The 22,561-nt window shown below is 40.5% G+C and overlaps 1 protein-coding gene across 2 annotated transcripts in view; it reads left to right on the forward strand.

Annotated features, from left to right (window-relative positions):
* Positions 1-22,561, forward strand: part of RORA (RAR related orphan receptor A) — a 683,527-nt gene that overhangs the window by 5,474 nt on the left and 655,492 nt on the right. The window contains exons 2-3 of one of the 2 annotated variants that reach the window (XR_896048.2): positions 2,568-2,639; positions 2,876-5,010. The exons of the other annotated variant lie outside the window; for it this stretch is intronic. The gene's annotated coding sequence lies outside the window, so the exon portion shown is untranslated. Of the gene's footprint in view, positions 1-2,567; positions 2,640-2,875; positions 5,011-22,561 lie in introns of those variants that run through there. 2 annotated transcript variants of the gene reach the window in all.

Below are 22,561 nucleotides of genomic sequence, written 5' to 3' on the forward strand. Positions count from 1 at the left end.
CTCTTCTATCATTTTTAAAAAATGTTTTGTTTTTATTTTTATTTTTATCTCATACATAATGGGAAGTGTTGGTTTGGAAATGAGCTGTTACATTTTTCACCCATCTTATTAAGCTGTATGTTAAGAAAAGTAAAATTGAATCAGTTTGAATTAATACTTTAAAAAAACCCTCCAGCTAATCAGTGTTCGTGTATTGGTTAATATACAGTAAACCGTGCTTTTTCTATAAGGGTACCAAGGTATTACCGATGAATTGTTTATTTATTTATTTTTTTGTGTGGCTCCTAGTAGATTAACCAGAAATATTTTTTTTTTGTCTTTTTATTATTGAATATGTTTTTAAAATGTGCTAGTTCTCTTTCCTACCCTAGATAGAACATCGAGGATGTAATTGAATCTTGCAAGTTTGAGAATCTTAAGATGCCACAGGGTCATTGTTCTGGAGATGAATTCTGATTGTACCTTATAGAACTGTAAATGGAGACAGTGTCAAGAGATTGGACTAAATCTGTCCTGATCCTATCTTGGAAATTGTTTTCTTTTCTTCCTTTTTCTTCTTTTTTTTAAATCTTCGATATTTGCCTCTCTTGTTCTCTAAGTTGCAAGTAACAAGATAGAAATGCACTTAAATTAGTTGATTCTTGTTAGTTGAGGTTTTTACTTTATAGGAAAAATTTAAATTTAGAGCCATAATTTTTTCTTTTAAATTTAGAGCCATAATTTTTTCTTTAGAGTTATAGAGGATGTAAAATCATTCTCAAATGTTCAGGAAGGCTCTTGTACTCAAGAAGTTCTGTACTCTTGTATTCAGGAAGTTCTGTACTATAGTTTCAGCATTATGTAACTTCTCCCCTATGTAATGATAGATAGAAATCTCAGCTAATTTTGCCTCCTCCTTAGATATGTTCAAGAGATATCTTTGGTAAAGGGTTCATAAATCTGGAAAATTAGGAAACTCAAGGGTTAGAGGGAAGACTTTCAAGGATATGAATAAAGAACATTTAGGTTCCCCCCAAAGAAACTCTTTTTCCAAACTTAGGCCTTTGTAACCTGGACCAGCAGGGAAAGCATCCCTGGGACCACACCGGCAGAGGCGGGTTTTTCCAGGGCCATCCCACTCAGCTTAATGATGCTCCGTGGTTATCTTTTGATATCTTTGATGTCCTAGTGTTCAAAATTCAGCTTGGGTGTCTTAATGTCCTTTGGTGATGTCTCAATTATTGATTTATTTTTTTTGCTTTTGTAGTAAAGACATCAAGGAGATCATCTCAAGAAATCTTTAGAAGAAGGGAATGGGGTACGATGAGGAATAAATGTGTCATAGCTCATGGTTTAGGCAGGTTCACTTTTTGCTCCAGTTTTTACATGCTAAATGTTAAAAGGAATTACAGGTAACAATTCCCTTGTGTTGATGGAAGAACATTTTTTTTCTCTAACAGATGTTTGTGGCCTTAACTGACACGTCATTATTACAAACTGTCTTATCACATTATGCACTGTGGCACATTGACAATGCGCTGTGGTTTCCTGGTGATTATCTTGTCCACAAACTGAGGCCCTGGTGGCCAGCTGGGGAGCCTTTTGCAGTGTCCACTGACAGCTGAGAGTACAGGTTTCCCACACCCTTGAAAGGGCCGAAGGACTCCAGGCTGTCCCAGGTAGTTGCCGTACCAGTGCTGTTTTTCCCGAAGCTCAATCAGAGGCTGGAAATGAGTAGGAATGATTATGGTGTAGAGGGTTTTTCATCTCCCAGCCCCGAATCATCTCTAATAATGTTATTGGGCATTTGATTTTTGATTATGAACTGTCTTAAAGTTTTTAAAAATTACTAGGACGTTCCTAGAGCCATCAACAGACCATAATAAGTGAAACTCTTCAGGGTACAAGGAAGGGTGCCACTTAGTCTAGGATCCTCAAGCCTGTGAAAGAGGCAGCGCACTGTTAAAAATACCTAGCTTACTTCGGGGGAGGATTTGGCTGAATACTGATGAAGTTTATGAAATATGAATGTAGTGAAGTTGCTATACGTAAGTGGTAGGCGTGTGTGAAAGAAGTAAGAAGAAATAAAATTGTGTATAAATGACACTCTGAAACTTGATGGAATTGTATACGTGACAAGAATGGTGACATTCGGGTCTGTGCTTAATGGGGGAAAATAAACTGGCTTAAAATCTATGTGTCAAACTAGATGTGGGAATAAAAATTACAGAATATGAAATCGTTTGACTTATTTTATAAGCAAAGAATGCCACCAGGGATAAACAGACAGGTTGCAAAGAATAGAGGTGAAATGGAATGGAGGAAAAATGAGGGACCAACACTTAAATTTATAATGAGGTATGCTAATCACTGTTTTAAATAACACAGACTATTAACTACTGTGCTGCTAGGTAGAGAATTAGTTATAGCCAAACAAAAGGCATAAATATGAATTTTAGGTTATGTGGGAGAAATCCTCTTGATCCCCAAAGCATAAATGCATGTTCTGAGAAGCAAAGCTGCACACGATGTAATTTTTTCTGTCTTATCCTGATTAATTGACACAACTGTATGCCTCTTTTCTGAAGGTGACTTTACAATCTCCAGACACAGACATTTCTCTCAGAAGTGGAGTGAAGGAAGGAGAACCACAAGCTAAAGTGTGTTTCACTGGGTGAAGTATTTGGGGGAAAAGATAAGAACGGTGAAATAGGGGAATGCAGTAGTGCGTACTGAGATTAAGAATGCCTGTTTGGGGCTGGGGAGTGGGGGCTGCGAATGAAGGAAGGGCATGTCTAGAGGGAAAGGAGACTTCTGTGCAAAAGCAAATGAAATTAACATTGACTCTGAAATGGCTGGGAATGTGCCTTTCTAATTTTAAATTATCTTTAACAAGGGCAATGAAAAGAGGAAAAGTTGACACTCTGAGAAGTTATGAACTTGTCGAGAATGCCAGTTGACAAAGGCAAGTAAGGGAATATTTGGGAAAACAAAACAAGAACAGGTCTGAAGGGCATGATGATCTGCTTCCTACTGCGTTCAGGGAATCGGCGGACGTGTTTATTGACTCTTCCAATTAGTTTTAAAGAAACCTGAAGAAATGGACAAAGATGGAGAAAAGACAACCAGATGTGATTCTGCCCTTCCAGAAGCAAAGAGGCTCATGTCATCCTACACAATCGATGCCAGTCATGGGGAGGAGCGACTATATAGAAGTTAATGGATTTTTAACATACAAATCACAGAAGAAACAAGGATATATTTAGCAAGTCTAAAAACTCTTCAGTAAACTGCATTGCTTTTCATTTTCACTGTACAATTATAAGACCAGTGGATGATAAGAAGGCCACAGTAACAATCTAGCATGTACTCCTAGGAACATTTGTGTGCTGGGGATATTTTATCGGAAAGGACAGGGCAACTGGGTAGGTGAACTGCCCATAACTCTCAGCTGTCCAGCTAATGAAGCATTGGGAAAGCAAAGGCAAATGAAATACTTCAATAATCAAAAATGATTCTTCTTTTAGTGATCCTATTAGTTGACTGATGCTGACAAGGGTGAAATTGCCAGAGCTGTATTTTACCATTTCTGGCACTCATGAGCCACTTCCGATGAGCACGTTTATGCAGAAAGTAGGCAGTTTCTATAGACCTGGCTGTCAACCAAGAAGATGTAAAATTTCACAGTGTGAATGATGAAGGTTGAAGATTAGTGAGGTTCTACAATTTTCTTGAGGCCCCACAGAGAATCAGTAGAACTGACGCTCCACTGAAAGAGCTCTTGAATTTCTAACGCTCGCTTTCTAATCTTGAGCTTGGTGGTCTATCTTAGATATGCGGTGCTCACTCTCTATCTATGATGTAGAGATAAAAGATAGATGTAAATATGTTTAGATATACTGCCACTGGTCATGTTTTATTAGAATAAAGCCTATTAGAGCCTGAGATGGCCTTATGAATCATCTGGCCTCGCCTCTCATTTAAACCGATACTCACAGAGATCTAAAAATGTGCCTGAGGTCCCATTCCTAGTATGTGGAATGGCTGTGACTAGAACACTAGTCTTCCACTTCCTTACCTAATGTTCCTTCCACTTGTGTGCTGTGCCAGGATGCTCAGAAGTTCCAGTAAGGTACAAAATCCAAGTCTCTGCCCCGTTCCCAGGAAAACCCCCCAAAGATATTAAAACATGTTAATCCAGCATTAGGTAAGTGCAAGTTATTTTGGCTATGTATCAGTAGTGGAGCATTGTTAGTAATTGTTATTTTTAAAAATCCCACTGGGCACGTTCATTATTAATTAAAAATTAGTGAGCTCTGGTGGCTGTGTCAGTAAAGCCATTCGAAAGCACAGTGAAAACAGTGCCTGTATCTCATGGTCTGGCTTACTGGAAAGTAAAATACAAGACATGGAGTTGAGCATCTTGTACTCAACTCTAACCCTCCTCCCAGTGACAGGTTCAGGCCTGTTCTAGTCTTGAGCAATTCAGACCAAGGCTGGACATGTTGGGAGACAGCATGCATGGTTGTTACAAGCCTGCTGGAGCAATTATGCTCATTGGAGCTAGGGGGTAATGTGGCGGAAGATACCTCTGAGCAACAGTTTTCTTTCCTCAAGGCAGAGGGTTTAAAGGTGTGCCTTTTATAGAGATGCTCAAGAGCAAGTCTGCAAATGGAATACTACATAGCCAGTACAAATCATATTGCAGTAGAAAAATATTTCTTGACAGGAAAATGTTTATGATCTATTGCTTAGTGAAAAGCATCGGCTTCCATAGCAATGTGCACAGAATGATATCCTTTAAAAAAAAATGTGTGTACATACACATACACACATATGCTATGTGTGTGTATGCTATATGTGTGTATGTGTATGTACACACATACATACATATGTATTAACATGGACCCACATATACCTAAGTGATGAAATGATAAAGTGGTCATCTCTGGATAGTGGGATTGTCTCTTTTCTTTTTCTTGTGCTCTTCTGTATTTCAGTTTTCTGCATTATGCATGTATTACTTTTGTAACTAGAGAAAAATAAAATTTTCTTTTAAAAAACATTGTGTGTTGTGAAACTAGAGGTAGTTTGAAGGAACTAATTCTGAAGTTAGTATATTGCACAGAATTTCTTGACGTTTTAGCATGGGCCAAGTTTACTGGTCTAAAGAGCATTCCCTTAGACAGTCACATTCAGCCAGGAGGATGAGGGTCATTCAGCTTGAATATGAAAAGGAGTGCCCCAATGTTGGAATTTCTTGCCCTTCTGGGACAGTGTCTTTCATGTGTTTATACTGTAACTTACAATGAGAAAACATACTACATTGTGAGCCAGTACACACACACACACACACACACACACACACAACTCAGTTAACTTTTCACATGAAATATTTAAGCTATACCTGTGATACATCGTTATTTTTGCTCTATCATTTAAAGACAAAATACAAGTCACGAGCCAACAAATTGATTTCATGATCTTTTTGTGGGCTGTTCCTGCAGTTGAAAAAACTTGCCCTGGGCATGAGATAGAAGCAGCCTTTCTGTGGGCCATAGCCTGGCAGCTGTGGGAGGGAGGGAGGGCTGGAGGGAGGTCGAGAGATTTTCCACAGTAACTGATGGTGAACTTCACAAGTTATTCATTATAATTTCAGGGATTAGGTGGGGGAGGGAAAATGTAAATATTTATTTGTAATCATAAAGCATCTATATGTCACTTTTAGCACATGTTCATTAATATCCTATTACATTTAGGTATGCTTCTGCCTAGATTGACTTAGAATGTAAATTCTGGGATCCCCCTTGGAGTTGATGTCATGGTGTCAAAGCACGAGGGCGGCATTCTTTCATTCAACAAATATTTGCTGAGCACCTTCTGTGTTCCAGGCACTGTGCTCGGCTCTGGAGGTAAAGCAGCAAACAGGAGAGGTCAGAACCCCGCCCTCAGATCTTACATTCTAGTGGTGGTGTTTCTCAGCGTAGACTGTCTGGGTCACCTTTGACCAAACACTTCTGATGGTTCTCCTCTGTGTGTGTTTTGGACTTGGCCTATTTCACCTCTATTTCTTCTGTGTGCCTTCACCCTTCTTGTCCTCCCTGCCTCCTCCACCCAATCTCCCATCTTATGTAGCAGTTTCCCTTTGCTTATTGAAATCTTACAATCATTTTAGCTCCAGATAGGTTGTACTCTCTCCGTCCCACAGTTCCCACGATCCTGTCTTTTACGTCAGATGGGCTTTGCTCATTCAATCAACATGTAACCTCTTCCTTAACCACGTTCCTTTACACTCTGTCTTGTAGTGTTATTTCCTGGGTAGAAGCCTAGTCTTCCCCAGAGACCGGCACCAGGGATTATTATTTTACCCCTGCACAGTGCCTTGCAAAACAGATGCTCACTAACTGTGCATATAATCTCTCCCTCATTACCCTGCAGGGCTGTTTGCTATCTCAGTAGATTCAGCTATGCATTTCCCAGCTCTGCAAGTACAGCTTCTACTTCCTTATTTTTCCAACTGGGCTTTGGGTTTGGACCCAGCCACCCTTATTTGTTCCACTTGTTTCTCTTAGGTCCACAAACCCTTCTCTCAATGGCAGGTTGAGGCCTGTTCTAGTCTTGAGCAACTTAGACCAAAGCTGGACATTGTTGGGAGACAGCAAGCATGTTTGTTACAAGCTTGCTGTGAGTGAGACAGAGCTAGTCCAAAGGCCCAGGTATGCTGTGGGTGAGCTGTGACCTTAGGTAAGTTCATTAACCACTCAGTCTGTTTCTTTCATCACCTGAAAACTGGGGATGATGCTAGTGCTGTCTTCCCGAGGTGGGTGAGAGGATCACCGGATTATGCCTGCTGCATCACCTGGCAGGATGTCTGGCACAGTGACAGTGGTGATGATGGAGCACATACAGGAGGAGCAGTGGGGCCCTCTAGCCACTTCTCCTCTGTATCCTCTTCAGCTCCCTTTGATTGGAGCATTCTTTCTTGACTCCGATTGGTCACTCTGTGAAATAAACAGGAGCCCCAGTGCATGGGTGTCTTGAAGTCTTTGCTTTTGCCAGTTTCATTTCCTGGACTGGATCCTGCCCCAGTCCTTCAGCTCAGCTGCCATGGGCTGGATCCTGCCAAGTGAGGACAAATCACTTAAGTTCAACTCCATCATCCACTTGTTGGGCTTCCCGAAGGTTACACCCCACACATTCGTTAAGCTGAGCCAGAGGCGGGCCCATGTCTGGCTGCTTGCTTTAGTCCTACCCCAACTATTCCTGTGGTACCTACTGGCTGGCTCCCCGCTCTAGCCATTGAGACTGGGGAGCTCCCTTCCCACTGTGCTCCAGTGCTCTCACCACATTTTGCAGCCCATCATTCCTTGCCCTCCCTACCCTTTTACTCACTTTCTCTGTTCTGCCAAAAAATCACATCGGAGAAGCCTGTCTGCAAGGGTTTCATTCAACTTGTTCTACATTAATGCTCCACTATGGTGACCCACTGCTGAGTCTTTCACTTGTAATGTAATCTAATAATTTACATGCACTTTGCAAGTAATACTCTTAGAGACTCACAACCTGCTTGAAATTGCTCTGCTGTTACAGCATTTGGGCTGATGAGAGAGCAGCATGAGAAAGTAGTTGTTGATATACAATGGTATCAGGTAAACCCAGGAAAATAATGTTAGCACAAGGTAAGAGTGTGCTGATGGATTATAATAGTCTTTCTTAGAGAATCAGTTAAACTTGTTAACAGTCTTTTTATTGATTTTAGCTTGCAATTAGCCTAGGATAGTCAAAGTATAGTAGGGGTAGAAGCATAGCAAGCTAGAAGTGAACCAAGAGTTGAATCCTATCTTTCTGGAATGCTGTGAAAATGCTTTAGTTTTGATATACTATATGACTTTTATAGAACTAATTGGCACTGTGATTGAGTTTTATTTCTTCACTCAAACATGTTGGAAGCTGATTCTAATATGCAGTAGTAATGGAAATAGAGTAATGCTGTAATAATAGTGCCATTGTAAAGTGAATTACACCATTAAGCATCTATTTTGTCTAATTTGTATTATGATAGTGTGGATGATACATATACATACAGACTTAGAGTAGCTGGTCTTTAAGAAACATTCATCAGCTGAGAAGCCCCAATTTTATAATATCGAACAGTCAATGAATGAAAATAAGCCATTGTTCAATGATATATTATTCAATGATATATTGATATATATTTAAATATCAATGCATATCTATCTATATATATATATGTGTGCACACACACAAACACACATGCACATATACACACATAGGCATACAGGCATATTGTACCAGTCAGGCAGGTCAAGAAGATACATGACTGTGTCATAGAAATGCTTGCCTTGTGTTGCCTTTTAACGAGTTGGCTAATCTGCATGGGGACAGGCATCAGTTATGGCAGGCCAAGTCAATAAGAATATCAAGGCCAGGGTTTGAAAACAAGGCTTTGTGTATTTGTTTCAACCTCTTCATCCACATTACTATATCTCAGAACTTCTATTAATTGATATTTCTTAAGTTTGGGAAGAAGTATCGAGGGCCAGGGAACTATGGTCATTTTGTCATTTGTCTCCTAAGGAAGCGACATTGGCCAAACAACTTCTTCCACAGCAGAAAGATGGAGGCATATTTTTATGCCTTAAGTCATAAGCTAACTGTGAGACCATAAATAAGATCTGAGAAGGCAACATCAAATGGGGCTGCTCCCAGTGGTATATATAAATTAAAAGTCTGAGAATGTATTACACTTCAGCTTGGTTCCAGTTACATTATCCCTTCACCCCCTGAGAAGGACCGGCATTGGGGTCATTTGGCAGTAATCGTCTCTGAGTTTTCAATTATTAGGATGGTATCTCTAGGGAGATCCTGAAGACTTACTTGATTTGTCTCCAGTCTGGATTGTTGCATCTAAGACTCTCCATGTTTTCCAGCAGTGGCCATCCAGAAGGGTTTTACTGGCAACTTCCATCTCTGACTTGCTCTCATTCCAGGATTTTGTTTCTGTAGCATTGGCAACACCACCATCTGGTAATCCAGAACCTCAGAAAGACCTTGTCTAGAGTCAAGATTTTATGTACTTTAGAATATATTTACCTTTCATATATATAATGCTTGCTCTGATGGCCAAAATATTGAAAGCAAATTTGCTTCATAAACAATTATGCCCTCCCTTTATCTCAGACCAATAATCTTGATTTTAAACTATATAAGCATTTGAGAGGAGAGTATGCAGCGTCATTGCTTGGCATCTGGATTAAGAATGTATTTAGTGGAGAAATGTTATTGCAATCCCCAATATAAAATATTGATATATTATGCCTAATAAAATGTTATAATGAAAATTACCTTGGCATTCAACAACGTCCCTTTATTAATTGGTCTTTTCCATTGTTATTTTCATAGTAACAAACACTCTGGTTTTATCGCTCCCTAGTTATAGTTCTTATTGAATTGGCATTTTGCTGCTTCACCTTTATATTCTCATTGGTCTCAGTTCCTTCAAGGCAGCTTTGTAGACTATCTTGAGTTTTCTGTCCCATATCTCTGTCTCATAGTTGGACATTCAGTGAGTGCCCTTGGGATGCTAGTGACGGTGCAGTTCAGGATCAATAGCTTGAAAGACAAGCCAGCTGAGGGAAAATTGGGATGAGGCAAGAAAATCTAATACTCTTTGAAAGCTTCAAATGTTTAAAGGTGATGCAATATGTTGCCTTCTTTCATTGATTCATCATGTATTTATTGAGCACTTACTATGTGCCAAGTCCCATGTTGATCAATGGAGGTACAAAGTTGAATTAAGGGAATTCATAGGCAGGAAAAATACATTAACTTGGAATTTCAAAATATGCTATAATAGAGATACTTAGAAAATATAGAGCATACAGAAGAAGGAGAAAACACTTTATGAAGAATCAGGGAAAGCTCGCTGAGGTGGGTACATTTGCCTAGTGTTTGGAAAAATTTGCCTAGAGGGCATAAAGTGAGGGCTTTCTGGGCCAAATTGCATGAGGTAAAAGTTTATGGCACATTCAGGTAGCATGAATGAGATGTGTTGCTTAGACTAAGCATGGAATATATTGGCGAGGATTAGGAAATGAGATTGGAGAAAGTAGGCAGGGGCCAGGCTAAGCATCTTGGAACTTTTACTGTGGCAAAATTTTGAGCAACTGAAAAATACTTGATAATTTTTTGGGGGTGGGTAAGATATTTAAGTATGTCGAAGATGGGGTAGAGAATTTACAGTATAGATAGGAGTCCAAGGTAGGAGATCTTTGCAATCATTCTGAAGAGACATACTGTAGATTGGGACTTAAATGGGTGAGGAAGTGGACCTTGAGGTAGAATTTCCCAGAAGGTAGAATTGGAGGTGCATGATGGAGGTAATGACAAGAGTCAGTCCAAGAGTTGGGTGGAAATATAGGCTGCAACAGTTTGGTGTGGGATGTGAAGAGGGGAGAACGCATGAGTTCCATTTTGGGTGGGGAGTCGGAGGTGCCGAACAAGCATCTGGCATTCAGGACGGACAGCTGGGCTGGAGGCATTATGGAGGAGCATTTTTGACAGGGTATTGGAAGGTGAGATTTTTCTGCCAGGTCATGTTTGTGGATTTTGAAGTGACATCAGGAAAAAATAAGCCTAGGGTCCAAGTGATTAAGAAAGTAAAGGAGATGGCCTAGTGTAGTGACAGAGAAAAGTATCTCAGAAAACTGGCTTTAGACCTGGACATACTAGTTACTAAAGGCATAAAGAACCAAGAATGTCTTTAAATCCAGAGTGAGTTTCCAACACACTTTGCTGCTTCTGACTACATTTAAGTTGTATCTGCTTTGATGGTGGTCCTTCTCAACATGCCTAATTGATGATTGAAGAGTCGCTGCCCTTTTTTTTTTTTTTTTTAACTTTCCACACAGCCCAGCATTGATTTATCCTGTCTCTAAAGAGAATCTGCCTCACACTTGGCAGGACCTCAAGACTGGGAGAAACAGAATGAATAGTAGCTGTGGAGTGGTCTCCACATGGCCTTGGAAGAAAGGCTTTGTGGGAGAGAAAGTTGAAAGACGGGGTCTTGAGAAAGGGTGTGAGATCTTCAAAAGATGGGTCTAGCCATGGGAAACTAATCAGAGATTTTTATTTAGTTAGTTGACCAAGAAGAGAGAAATGCACAAGTGTTAGCTGGTGGGATAGATGATGTCGATTATGATTATAGCGGGATTGTTAGTCCGTGTGTATGGCACTTACTGTTTTCAAGGGGATTTCACATTCGCATTAGCCTCTGGAAGTCCTGGAAAGAGATTGATAATGTTGTAGCTCACAGAGGGACTAGAGAAGTGTTGTGTAATTAGGGAGACCTGTTGACTTAAAACAACTCAGATACTGATAGGCTGAATTTATCTTTAACTCCAGTGAGTGTGACAGGAGGGGGCTTTGCCTGTGGGAAGGGCCATCTTTTTGCCTTCTGAGGCGGTAGCCAAGCTCCTTATTGTTTTCAGTGAGCTCTGACTAAATACTTTCCCTGTAGATCTTCCACTAATATGTCATATGAATTATGTGTGTTATCTCCGTGCTGTGAAATTAGAGGCCTTCACCCACAGTGTGGTAAGTAGATTAAAACGAAAGCCTGTTTTTTATGGTATGGGGGAAACCAGGCAAATATCAGAACTGTTCTGTGTGTGTTTGATCTGACAGTGGGGAGGCCTTGGGATGCCAGTGTCTTCTAAAACCTGAAAGCTGAGCTGTTGCTGGAGTTTTCTTCAAAGAGGTTTATATTTTATCCCTTGGCACTTCTGAGAGGGAAGGAAGGTTTGGAGTGGGTGAGTCTGTGATTATTCTTTTCTTGCTGCTGTTTTCTTCTCCTTCTTTTTAACTTTGCAGAAAGCCCTTCCAGTTCTACGGTCAGACCCCGTTCAGGACGTTGGTGGCCAAACAGTCCTCTTTTGTTAAGCGAGCGTCCTATTTTTGTTTTTCTTGAAAGGTGCCCTTCAGGACAGCAAAGCCTTTATTTGGGCTGTTTAGAATTGAGCCTTAGAGAAACCAAAACAAATCATTCTAAACCCGGGCCAAGTGCCTCCTTTGCCTAGCGAGGCAAAGCTAACCCCATATAAGATGAAATCTAACCAACTGGTTACCTGAGAACCACCTTGGGGAGTTCTCCGACTTGACTTCTCTCGCTTTGGCCACCATCCCAAGAGCCAGTGAAAGCTGAGGGTCATGGCCTTTCTGTGCAGAGATGCAGGAAGAGAGTTACGACTCCTGGTGAAGAAGCATAAGTTAGGTTATGTTTTAAAGGGCCCAGTGTCAGCTTGCAGAACTTTAAGGATCTGTAAGGATCCTGAGTAGAAATGGATCAGAGAAGATATGGCTATGAGCCTAGTTGCCTTAGGGTGGAGCAGTTTTTCTTCTTTATTGCTCAAGCTTTCGATATACATATATTTTTAAAAGAAGGTAGCTTTAGCCCACCTCACTTCTGTTATTCCTCATTCTGCCTTTTTTTTTTTTGTCATTTGAGAAAACCAGGGCATATATGAGATTGGATAGTTTAGAGGTCATGCAGTTTGAGGTTATTTTGTTTTTTTTTTTTTTTCTGTTATAATAGATATGGGGTTAACCTCTGTGATTTGAAACATAATCTTTGTTCCTTACCCAGAGATCCTCTGGTTTCGGGTTCAGACAAGCCTCACTGCACAAGGACTAACTTCAGTTTGGGAACTTTCCTTCTCACCTTAGGTATCACCTGGGTAGTTTAGGTGGAATAGGGGAAGAGTGTTGGGCTTTGTTAGAGAAAGAAAGACTGGCTAGACAAGTTTGATCCCTCGGGGTAGTTTGGAGCCTTCTGGAGTGTGAGGTCATCCGTATATTTAAATTCTGAGCTCCCACATACACTGGTCAGTGAAACTCTGCCCCTTTTTATTAACTGCCTATTTCCCCCTGTGTTTTGAGAAAGAGACACCTGCCTCTTGGAGAACTGCCAGAATCCTGGGAGCATCCGTCCAACTGGCCCCTGGGTATACAGACAACTACAAAGTGAAGCAGTTGGGAGATAGGCATTATTGTGAGGCTAAAGTCACACATTTTAGAAAGTTAAGGACTGGTTCTGTGACAGGAAAGTTGAGCTAAATATGCAGTTCTATTTTAATTTTCACTTTATGCCAAGGCGAAAGCATTGGGAGATAGGCTATAAATGTATAAGTAAGCCACTGCAAGAATAGCCCCTTGCAAAATGCAGATTTAGGAAGGCTAAATATTTTCTCACATACTTTAATGTACATGAATAACTAACCCCTGATCGAGTTCCTGAGAAAAGGATATTGTGTAACCACTTAACCTTGATCAATGTAATGATTTATATAGCCATCTATAGAACTGGAAAGTCCCTAAGAATTTGGTTGTCTTAGCTTAGGCTGCAATACAAAATAACATAGACTGGGTGAGTGGCTTAAACCACAGATGTTTATTTTCTCACAGTTCTGGAGGCTGAGGAGTCCAGACCCAGGTGATGGCAGATTCGGTTCTTGCTTGGTGAGGGCCCTCTTCCTGGCTTGCAGACAGCCATCTTTTTTCTGGATTCTCACATCGTGGAAAGAGGAAGTTCTGTTGTCTCTTCTTCTCATAAAAGCACTAATCCCATCACGGGGACCCCACCCTCATGACCTCATCTAAATCTAATTGCCTCCAAAAAATCTCACTTCCTAATATCATTGTATTAGAGATCAGGGCTTCAGCATACGAATTTTAGGGAGACACATACATATAGTCCATGACATTGGTTGATGCTTAAAGCTTACTAATAATTTTCAGGGTGGTCTGTTTTTCTCCAAAAAGTTGTTTAAAATTCTTAACGTCCTCATTTGTTTGTTTAGACAGAGTCCTATTTTTCTTTGTATATTTTATCTTAGGCATGGCTGTGTCTCATATTCCATCACTGTTTGAAACCTACAGTAGTAAAGCCCCTGGTAATTAAGGCTATGGTATCATTTTTTAAATTAGTGTGTGTGACTTTTTTTTTTTTTTGGTAATTCAACAAGTTCCTTCATATTCTGCATAATTGGATCACATTTTAATTTTGTGGCAAATAAAGATCTATTTTGCATTTCTATTAGAAAGATAAGCCCCAGCAGCTAGGTCTGAATCAGGATGTTTGCTGCTGTTGTACTGAAGTAGCAAGGCTTTTAGGGTTGATTTGGCTTCTATGATCTTTAGGGTAAGGAAAGAATCCTTAGTCTAAAGGTTATGCACAGCAGTAGAGGTCATGCAAAAACAAATATCGAGATGACAAGAAGACACATGCTTGTGAAAGATACAAGCACTAATTCTAGCAGAGAATAGCTAAATTATGGGTTATCTAGTATGGTATATACTCCCAAAACATATTGATATGTGATGCAGGCACATCTGTTTGTGAGCATATTTTACTATCTGTATGATTAATGCCCTGGGAGTTCGCATGAAGCAAAACAATGAAGATTAACTGAAGAGTGCTCTGGGCAAGTAATCCAGAGGCCTGGGTTCTGATCCCAGCTCAACCATTAATTATGCAAGTGGCTTTAAACAATTGGTTTTCACCCTCCTCCCTCTTGAGGGCTTCCCTCCTCTTTCTCTGGGTGAGCTCCAGGCGTAGCTCAGGGATGCACTGAAGTACAAGTTCCTGCCAGGGCTGACATTGTATGACCACATGACTAAGACCCAACTTTTTTAAGAATCCAGCAAATAATACATTTTCCTTAGTCTTTATACCTTTTTAAAAATTGAGGCATAATCTACATATCATAAAATTCACTCTTTTTAAGTGGATACTTCAATGATTTTTAGTAAATTGATAGAGTTGTATAAACACCACAATAATCTAGTCGTGGAACATTTCTGTCATCCAAAAAAGATCCCTTGTTCCCATTTGTTATTATTACTCCTCCATACTCCAAGCCTAAGATAGCCATTAGTTTACTTTCTGTCTCTATAGATTTTCTTTTTCTAGATATTTTGTTTAAATGGAACCATACAATATGTGGTCTTTTGCATCAGGCTTCTTTCACTTATGATAATGTTTTGGGGGTTTATCCATGTTGTAGCAAATATCAGTGCCTCAGTCTTTTGCTGAATAATATTCCACTGTATGGATATACCACATTTTTTATCCACATTTATTATTGCTGAATAATATTCCACTGTATGGATATACCACATTTTTTATCCATTCATCAGTCGATGGGCTCCTTCCCCCTGCTCCCCATTTCTTTCCTGTGGAATACTTAGTCTCACTGTAGCCTACTCCGTGTGGGGAAGTAACAGGTCTCTCTCAGAGAAATGCAACGTCTTTATTTCAGGCTTTTCCTTGTAGAACAGTCTAGACCTTTGTGTTTAAACCACTTACAAACTTGCTAGTCATTGGACTCAGCTCGCTGGGTCATTGAAAATGTGATTAAACACCTATGTAGTAACTGCCGGTAAATGCGAAAGTGCTAGCTGTAGATCTTTTTCTGTGATATATAATTAATAGAAATATGAGGTTTCCCCATTAAAGAACTTGACTCAGAAGCTTTCCCAATGACAACCTGCTTGTTGTTTTATATTTGTTTTACACATTGGGTGTTGAAATACTTGGAAGCAAGAGTTAAGGACGCTGGCCATTACTCTTAGTAATGTCACTTTCAGTATTTTCCTTTGGAAGTCACCAGAATTATAAACAGCAACAAATCCAAAGAGGGAATTGCTTGAAGAGAAATTCATACTTTGCTTTTCAGCTACACATTACAAAGACTAATCAATATAATTGTGTAGAAAAGGTAGATGATTAAGAAGAGGACTGAGTTAAGTGTTTGGGCTATTGATTTCTTGCAAGCAATACCATAGGCCACACAACTCTAGTGGTGTCAATATTTGGCATTCTTTTTGGGTGGTGAGTGAATATAGGATGTGCATTATTACCATTTGGTAATCTCCTAGCTAATGGAGGGTAGCAGCTCAGTCTTCTGGATGTTCCTCAAATGATTCTCCAGTTTAGGGTTTAGTTCTGGAAATGTGATTAATCTGCAATGTGTTTCCATCTTTAGCTGCTCCCAGGTCCATTCAGTTTCCTCTAATCTATCCTTGGCTAGTGTGCCATGTAGGATAAAGGAGAAAGACTACTCCACTTGATGTGTTTTGTAGCTATGTTCTGTTCTAAATTTTAGAAAGTTTGGACCCACAAGTAGTGTGTGTGTGTACATGTACACATATGTATATACATGTATATACATATACACATATATTTGTTCACACACGCACGTATATTTTTCCAACTGCATAATAGGGCTAGGACTTTGAAAGCCAGCCGCTTGACTCAGTTTTATTTAGCATGCTAATTATAAACAACATCAGTAATATCTTTTGGAATTTAGACATTAGACTGTTTACTATTCCCAGTGGTAGAAGTGGTGTTTAGAGCATCACACCCTGCCTCTTGGGTCCTGGGAAAATGTTGCCTTGGTCGAATCCATATGGTGAGTTGTTGTAGAGAAAGATAAACTAGGACATTCTTTAGTAAACCTCAGACCCTCCCTTGTGCCAAGCCTGAGATATGGTAGCTGTGGGCAGAGAAGGCTGCCCGGGGCTGTGTGCTTCCAGGCCTTTCTAAGGATGAGCAAGCCTGCATCCAGGCATGATTACATTCTTATCCTTTTCTCCTACGGCTTTAAAGCAGGACAATTTTCTTCTCTTGGTCAGGGAGGAACCAGTTAGGAAAGTAGTGTCCTGTCTCTTTGTTTGGTGGTGGATAGGGGAGGGAGGGCCTGCAGCCTATCGTGCTTGGACCTGTGTTACAGTATTAGCACAGTTGATCATTACCAGGTGATTAAGGGGTGAGTCTCTATCTAAGTGATGAGATTCTTGAGGATAAGGGTGCAGTGAGGTGACCTTAGTGTTTTACAGTAATCTCAACACAGTGCTTTGCATACAGTAGGCATTCAGCTTTGTTTCACGAATAAGCAGATAAGTACTTTCTATACCACAAATGATATTTGTGAATATGTTAGTATTCACAGTAGTGCCTGACACTATTGCTGAGGGTCAAAGAGAGAGAAATAAAAGACGGAATCCCTGGTTCTTTCCCTTTCTTCCCTCCTTTGTTTCCTCCCCTCCTTCCTTACACAACCATGAATTCTGTTCTTATGCTTGCCAGGCACTGTACCAGGGCTGAGGTTACAAAGACGAAATAAAATATTGTCTGTATCTTCAATGAGTTTGTAAGAACAGTTATTCTGGAGTTTGATATCTGATTTGATAGGAGTTCGTAATAATTATGAACTCCTACCTGTCACTTACTATGCTCCAGGCACTGGCCACACTGAGCTCAGTCCTTAAAATTCTCTCTACCTTCCCAGGAGGCAAGAATTATGATTCCCATGTTGCAGATGAAAAGACCGAGGCCTAGAAGAGTTGGTTAGTCAGAGTCCAGAACATTGTACCATACCAGCTGCAACAGCTCCCAGGCCCCTTCCCCTAACTGTGACAAATGAGTCTTGCTAACAGTCCTGGTGCCCTGAGGTCCCTTCCTAGCTCTGTTTACGCTCCTCTCCATCTGCGGAGGCAGGAGGGTGCAGTCCAGGCAAATGGAGCTCCTTGGAGTTGTGCAGAGTTCAGCCAAGTCAGCTGACCACAGCCGCCCCTGGAGACTGTTTTGTTACTTTCTCTTGCCCTCTGGCTGTTCCTGTGGCAGCTTCTTCATCTTTCTGGTTGCAGGTTTTCCTTTCATGCCTTAGGTTTCCTGTTGCCCTTCCTAGGCCTGAAACGATCGTGCCAGAGAACTCCTTGAGATTGAACCCTCTTCCTCACTGTCTTGGCTGACTTCCGGCTGACTAGACAAAGTGAAACTCTGATCTCGCTGGAGAAATTCCTGTGTGCAGTTGTGACAAGTAACTTTAACCGATTGTTAAGAGCAACCTGCGATTGTGGCTTGGCAGATGCGTGTACTGTGGACTATGAATATTAAGGATGCGGAGTTTACCACACGGCGGGGCCCATGCACACAAGCATGACGCATCCTCAGAACCTCCTAGTTCCTCTAGTGCTTGGCAGCCCTAACGAGAGCTGCCAACAGAGAAGTTGCTGAGTTTGGCATTAGCTGGGGCGTGATTTTATTCAGCCAGACTCTTATGGGCTTGCTGCCCCTTTCTGGGAGCTGTCTGCACAAGGAAAGTCATGATCATTACCATAGACCCTTCTCTGGTTTACTACTTTTACAAGAAGGGAGCAAACTCAAACTTCATAAAAGTAAGCTTTGCTTGGCCCCACATGTGACAGACACACTGATATTTCAGGGGAGGGTTTGGACCAGTGTAAAGCAGACAACATGAGAGCAGCAATGGTGCTGACCAGCACATTGAAGTTTTTAGATTGAAAAGCTGGTACAGAATGTTCAGCTGGAGCTGGGGACATATTCCTTTCCTATTTTATCTTTGCCGTAAGCTTCAGGGCTGATTGGAAAACATATCCACTGCAGGACTTGGCTAAGCCAGGATTTTATCTTTATTTCTTAGAGCTGCTTACATACGGTCTCTGTCTCTCTGTCTCTGTCTCTCCGTCTCTGTCTCTGTCTCTCTCTGTCTTTGTCCGTGTTTGTCTGCCCCCCACCAACCCATCCCTGTCCTCTCTCTCTCTCTTTCTCCTTCCTCCCTCTCCCCCTCTCTCCCTCCCAGTCTCCCTTCCTTCCTCTCTCTCAAGCTCGTTTGGGTGGAGATCTGAAAGCTGCTCATCATATTACTGGTATGGAAGTATTCCTTCTCCTAAAGAACAGTGCTATCTTCTCTGACATGGATACTAGGACCCAAGCAATTTTTGCCAATGCAAATCTAGTATCTCTTCCTTGCTTAAAACCTTCCTAGAATTCCTAGCACTCTTAGAATAAAATGCAAACCCTTTAACATAGCCTAAATTGGCCTCTGTCTGGCTTTCCAGTCTCCTCTTTCACCTGTCCTCCCTATCACCCCATCCTCCCCAAACTCACATACATACTCTGTTCTCTAGCCATCCTAAGCTTTGGTGCTCAAACACGCTATGCTTCCTCACCTCCGCATTTCCCTTACACCTGTGTTCTAGCTACTCCATCGATTTATCCACTCATTCATTCATTCATTCATTTGGTTAGCATTTATAGAGCACCTCCGGAGTACCAGGTACTGTTCTGAATTCTAGGGATACCATAGTGCACAGGTGGAGAAGCCCTTACTCTCATGGAGTTTACAGTCTTCATTTGCTAATCCCTTTCATCTGACAGATCTCAGCTTGGCTTTGCTTCTTCTTGGAAGCTTTCCCTTACCTCCCTCCCTCTGAGTTAGACGTCTTTCTTTTGCCTTCTAGAGCACCGATATTTCAGTTATCACAGCACTTAAAACTCACCTGAATCTAGAGTTTTAAGCTCTTTGAGATTAGAGAAGTTTTTTGACCAGGCTGGCACATAGTCGGTGCTCAATAAAAACCTTTTAAAGAGATAAATGAAGGGTGCATTTAACATTGGAAGACCTTAGTAAAAAAAAAAAAAAAAAAATGTCTGTCTGCAGAAATTTCAAACAAAACTCACTCTCCACATTGTCAACAGCTTGGGGTGGGCTTGGACCAACAGGAGGCACCAATAGGTTGTGCAGTGTTAAGTTTGCTGTCGGTTAAATCATTGTTCCTTATAGGTAATTTGTCTTCCTGGTCGCTTTTAAGGTTTTCTCTTTTTTTGGTGTTCTGCAGGGTCACCGTGATATGTTTAGGCACGGACTTATGTATTCATTCTGCTCAGGATTTAGTGTACTTATTCATTCTGATAACTCATGCTTTCTTTTCATTCTGGAAAATTCTCAAACACTGTCTCTTTTCTCAATCTCTCTTTCTGAACTTCCTTTTGGATGTATGCAAGATCTCATTTCTCTTTAATATCTTTTATCTCTATTTCTCTCTTCAATATTCTGGGTAATTTCCTTGGTTCTTTGAGTTCACTAAACTTCTCTAATTTATTGTCTAAACTGCCCATTGAACTTTAACAATAGTGGTTTAACATGCATGCAATGAAGTAATGATGGCTTTATATGGGAATAAACTCATGTAACCATCACCCTGATCAAGATCGAGAACATTGCTTGCTCCTGAGTAGCCTCTCCCAGGCAAGACCCTCCCAAAGCCAAATCCTCTCCCCACCTCCCTCATCATAGATTAGTTTTGTCTCTTATCGAATTGCATTTGAATGGAAACATATCAAATATATTCTTTTGTCTCACGTCCTTTGAGTTTTTAATTTTAAATGACTAATATTTGTCCTTTCTAGATAGTTTTTAAATTTGTCTAATTAATTGCCATAGCGTTCTGTTACTGCATTATTTATCCTATTTTTTCTTTTTTTAACCTCTCTAATAATTTTAGAGTTGCTTATTTTATAGAACCTTCCATAATATTCTGTCAGGTTCTTATGGTGCTAATTTTAGTAATTTGTATCTTACGTACAGTGGATCTTTTCCATATATGACTGTAATTTTTTAAAATTACCATTGACATTCAATACTGTATTAGTTCGAGGTAATATGACTGTCATTTATTATTGTGAATTCATCTTCATCAGAATTTTTTCCCCCAGGAAGTCCTGTATATCTTGAGTTGTGACTTGTCCCTACCCTGCAGCATGAGGGGAGTATAAATTCAGAACCTGGGTACATTTGCATAGGTTTAGGATTTCAGCTTCTCATAGGGGACTTTTTTCCCCCAACCTGGAATCCTAGGTGGGAAAAATATTCTTGGTAGATGGCAAATTTCTCTTTCAAGTCCCTCAGCAAGGGGTAGAGATATTTTTTTACTGTTGAAGGGGACAGCTTTCTGTAGATCTCTGTTTTAATAGAGTTCTCAGTTCTAGCTTCTGACCTAGCAAGGGTGCAAGGTCACATCTCCCAACCCTGTGGGGGTATTAGCACCCTCTGTCCCCCTCCTCAGGGTATTATATATGGGGATGTGTGTATCCCACCCCCTCCCCCATCCCACGCCATCATTGCATCCTGAGGTCATTACTTTAATGGCTCTAACTTTTTTTTTGCTATTGTTTTTAAATTTATTTTTCTGGCTCTAACATGTTTGTTTTGCATCTAGTCTCTGAGTTTTATGGTAAGTTTTGGCTTCTGGTAGGTTTGTATAAAAAAAATAGATCATTGAGGCCCAGACTTACTAAATTTAAATCTCTAGAAAGAGTACCTAAAATCCCTATGTTTTCATGCAATGATCCAGGTAGCTATTAAAATCAGGCAAGTCTGAGAAATATTATATACAGTAATCTCTTAGGTTCTGTTTAGTCTTGGATGTTACGAGATTCTAATGGTTTTTTCTTTGTTTCTCTCCATCTTCCTTTATCTTACCTCTTACATCTTATCCTTACAAAAGTGGACACTAAATGTCTCACCTGGATATTCAGGTAAAAATGAGTTGGTCTCATTCAATTTTGAGTTACATTAGTCTTTCCTGGCCCATGGCTGGAGGAGGCCCTGTGAGACAGTGGTTCACTGCTTTCTCTCTGTCTCATCAGAAATGTAGTGATAACCAAGTGATGTCAAACTTCTGAAGAATAATAGAAAGAATTACTAAACACTTTAGTTAAGTCAGAAATATTTCCTTGAAAAAACCGAGTTAACGTGCAGTGTTTGAAAAAAGCTTGTGCAGTTAAGTACCCCCGGGACTGAATCTGACTGGAGGCAAATCACCCAATTACTGGTAGGGAATGAAATCATGTTTACAGAGAACCCTTCAAAATCCCACCTGTCCCTGTTTCATTTCTAACCCTCTTTTTGCTTACAGCATGATTGCATTGCTTTGGGGGCCTGGTTCCAAATTTATCTCTTAGCGGATTGTTTTACCTGCCTCTCCTACCCCCAACTTGTCCAACCACCATGGCTACCATGAGATACAAGAAACTGCCTGTAATTCTTTTCCTTGATTTTGAAAAAGCAGCAAGTTCATGGATGTGACAAAAAAATTCACAGAGACTTTGACATTCACAACATTTAATAAGATTGGTCAACGTGGTCTGACCTTGCTTGGGCAGCTGGGTCTGAAGACAGTAGCTACCTATTTTTTGGGTTTGTGTGTGGTGCCTCTAAGAAATGCCTCAGCTTTCAAAACAAAAACCCGAATGTAAATTATGAGGGTGGCATGGAAGATAATAATTGTTGTGAAGCCCAATTTAGAAAAATCATTTATTGTGCCGCTCTATCACTGTGAAAAAATATGTGGTCTGTTGCATTTGTTAAAACAAGTCAGCTTCTGCTTTCTGGTCTCAAAACACACTTTGCATTTTTTTTTCCCTGGGACCGTCAATTTAATTCAGGAATGATCTAATTATGAGGAAGTGAATCCAGTCCTCGGGATGGTAAGTGTTGACTACCCTGGGAGAAGCCCTGGCAGATGGTTAGTTCAGAGTGAATTTACCTTGGGATTGGGACTTTAGACTGACAGCTTTTTTCACTCAATTAAGTGCAACAACTGCCAAAAGGACAGCATTGAACTTGATGCAAATCACTACTGTTGCAGGCGTTGATAAAGTTTAAGCCGGAGCCCTGAGTCAGCCAAACTTGTT

This window comes from Pteropus vampyrus, unplaced genomic scaffold (assembly GCF_000151845.1).
Source record: "Pteropus vampyrus isolate Shadow unplaced genomic scaffold, Pvam_2.0 Scaffold85, whole genome shotgun sequence".
NCBI lineage: Eukaryota > Metazoa > Chordata > Mammalia > Chiroptera > Pteropodidae > Pteropus > Pteropus vampyrus.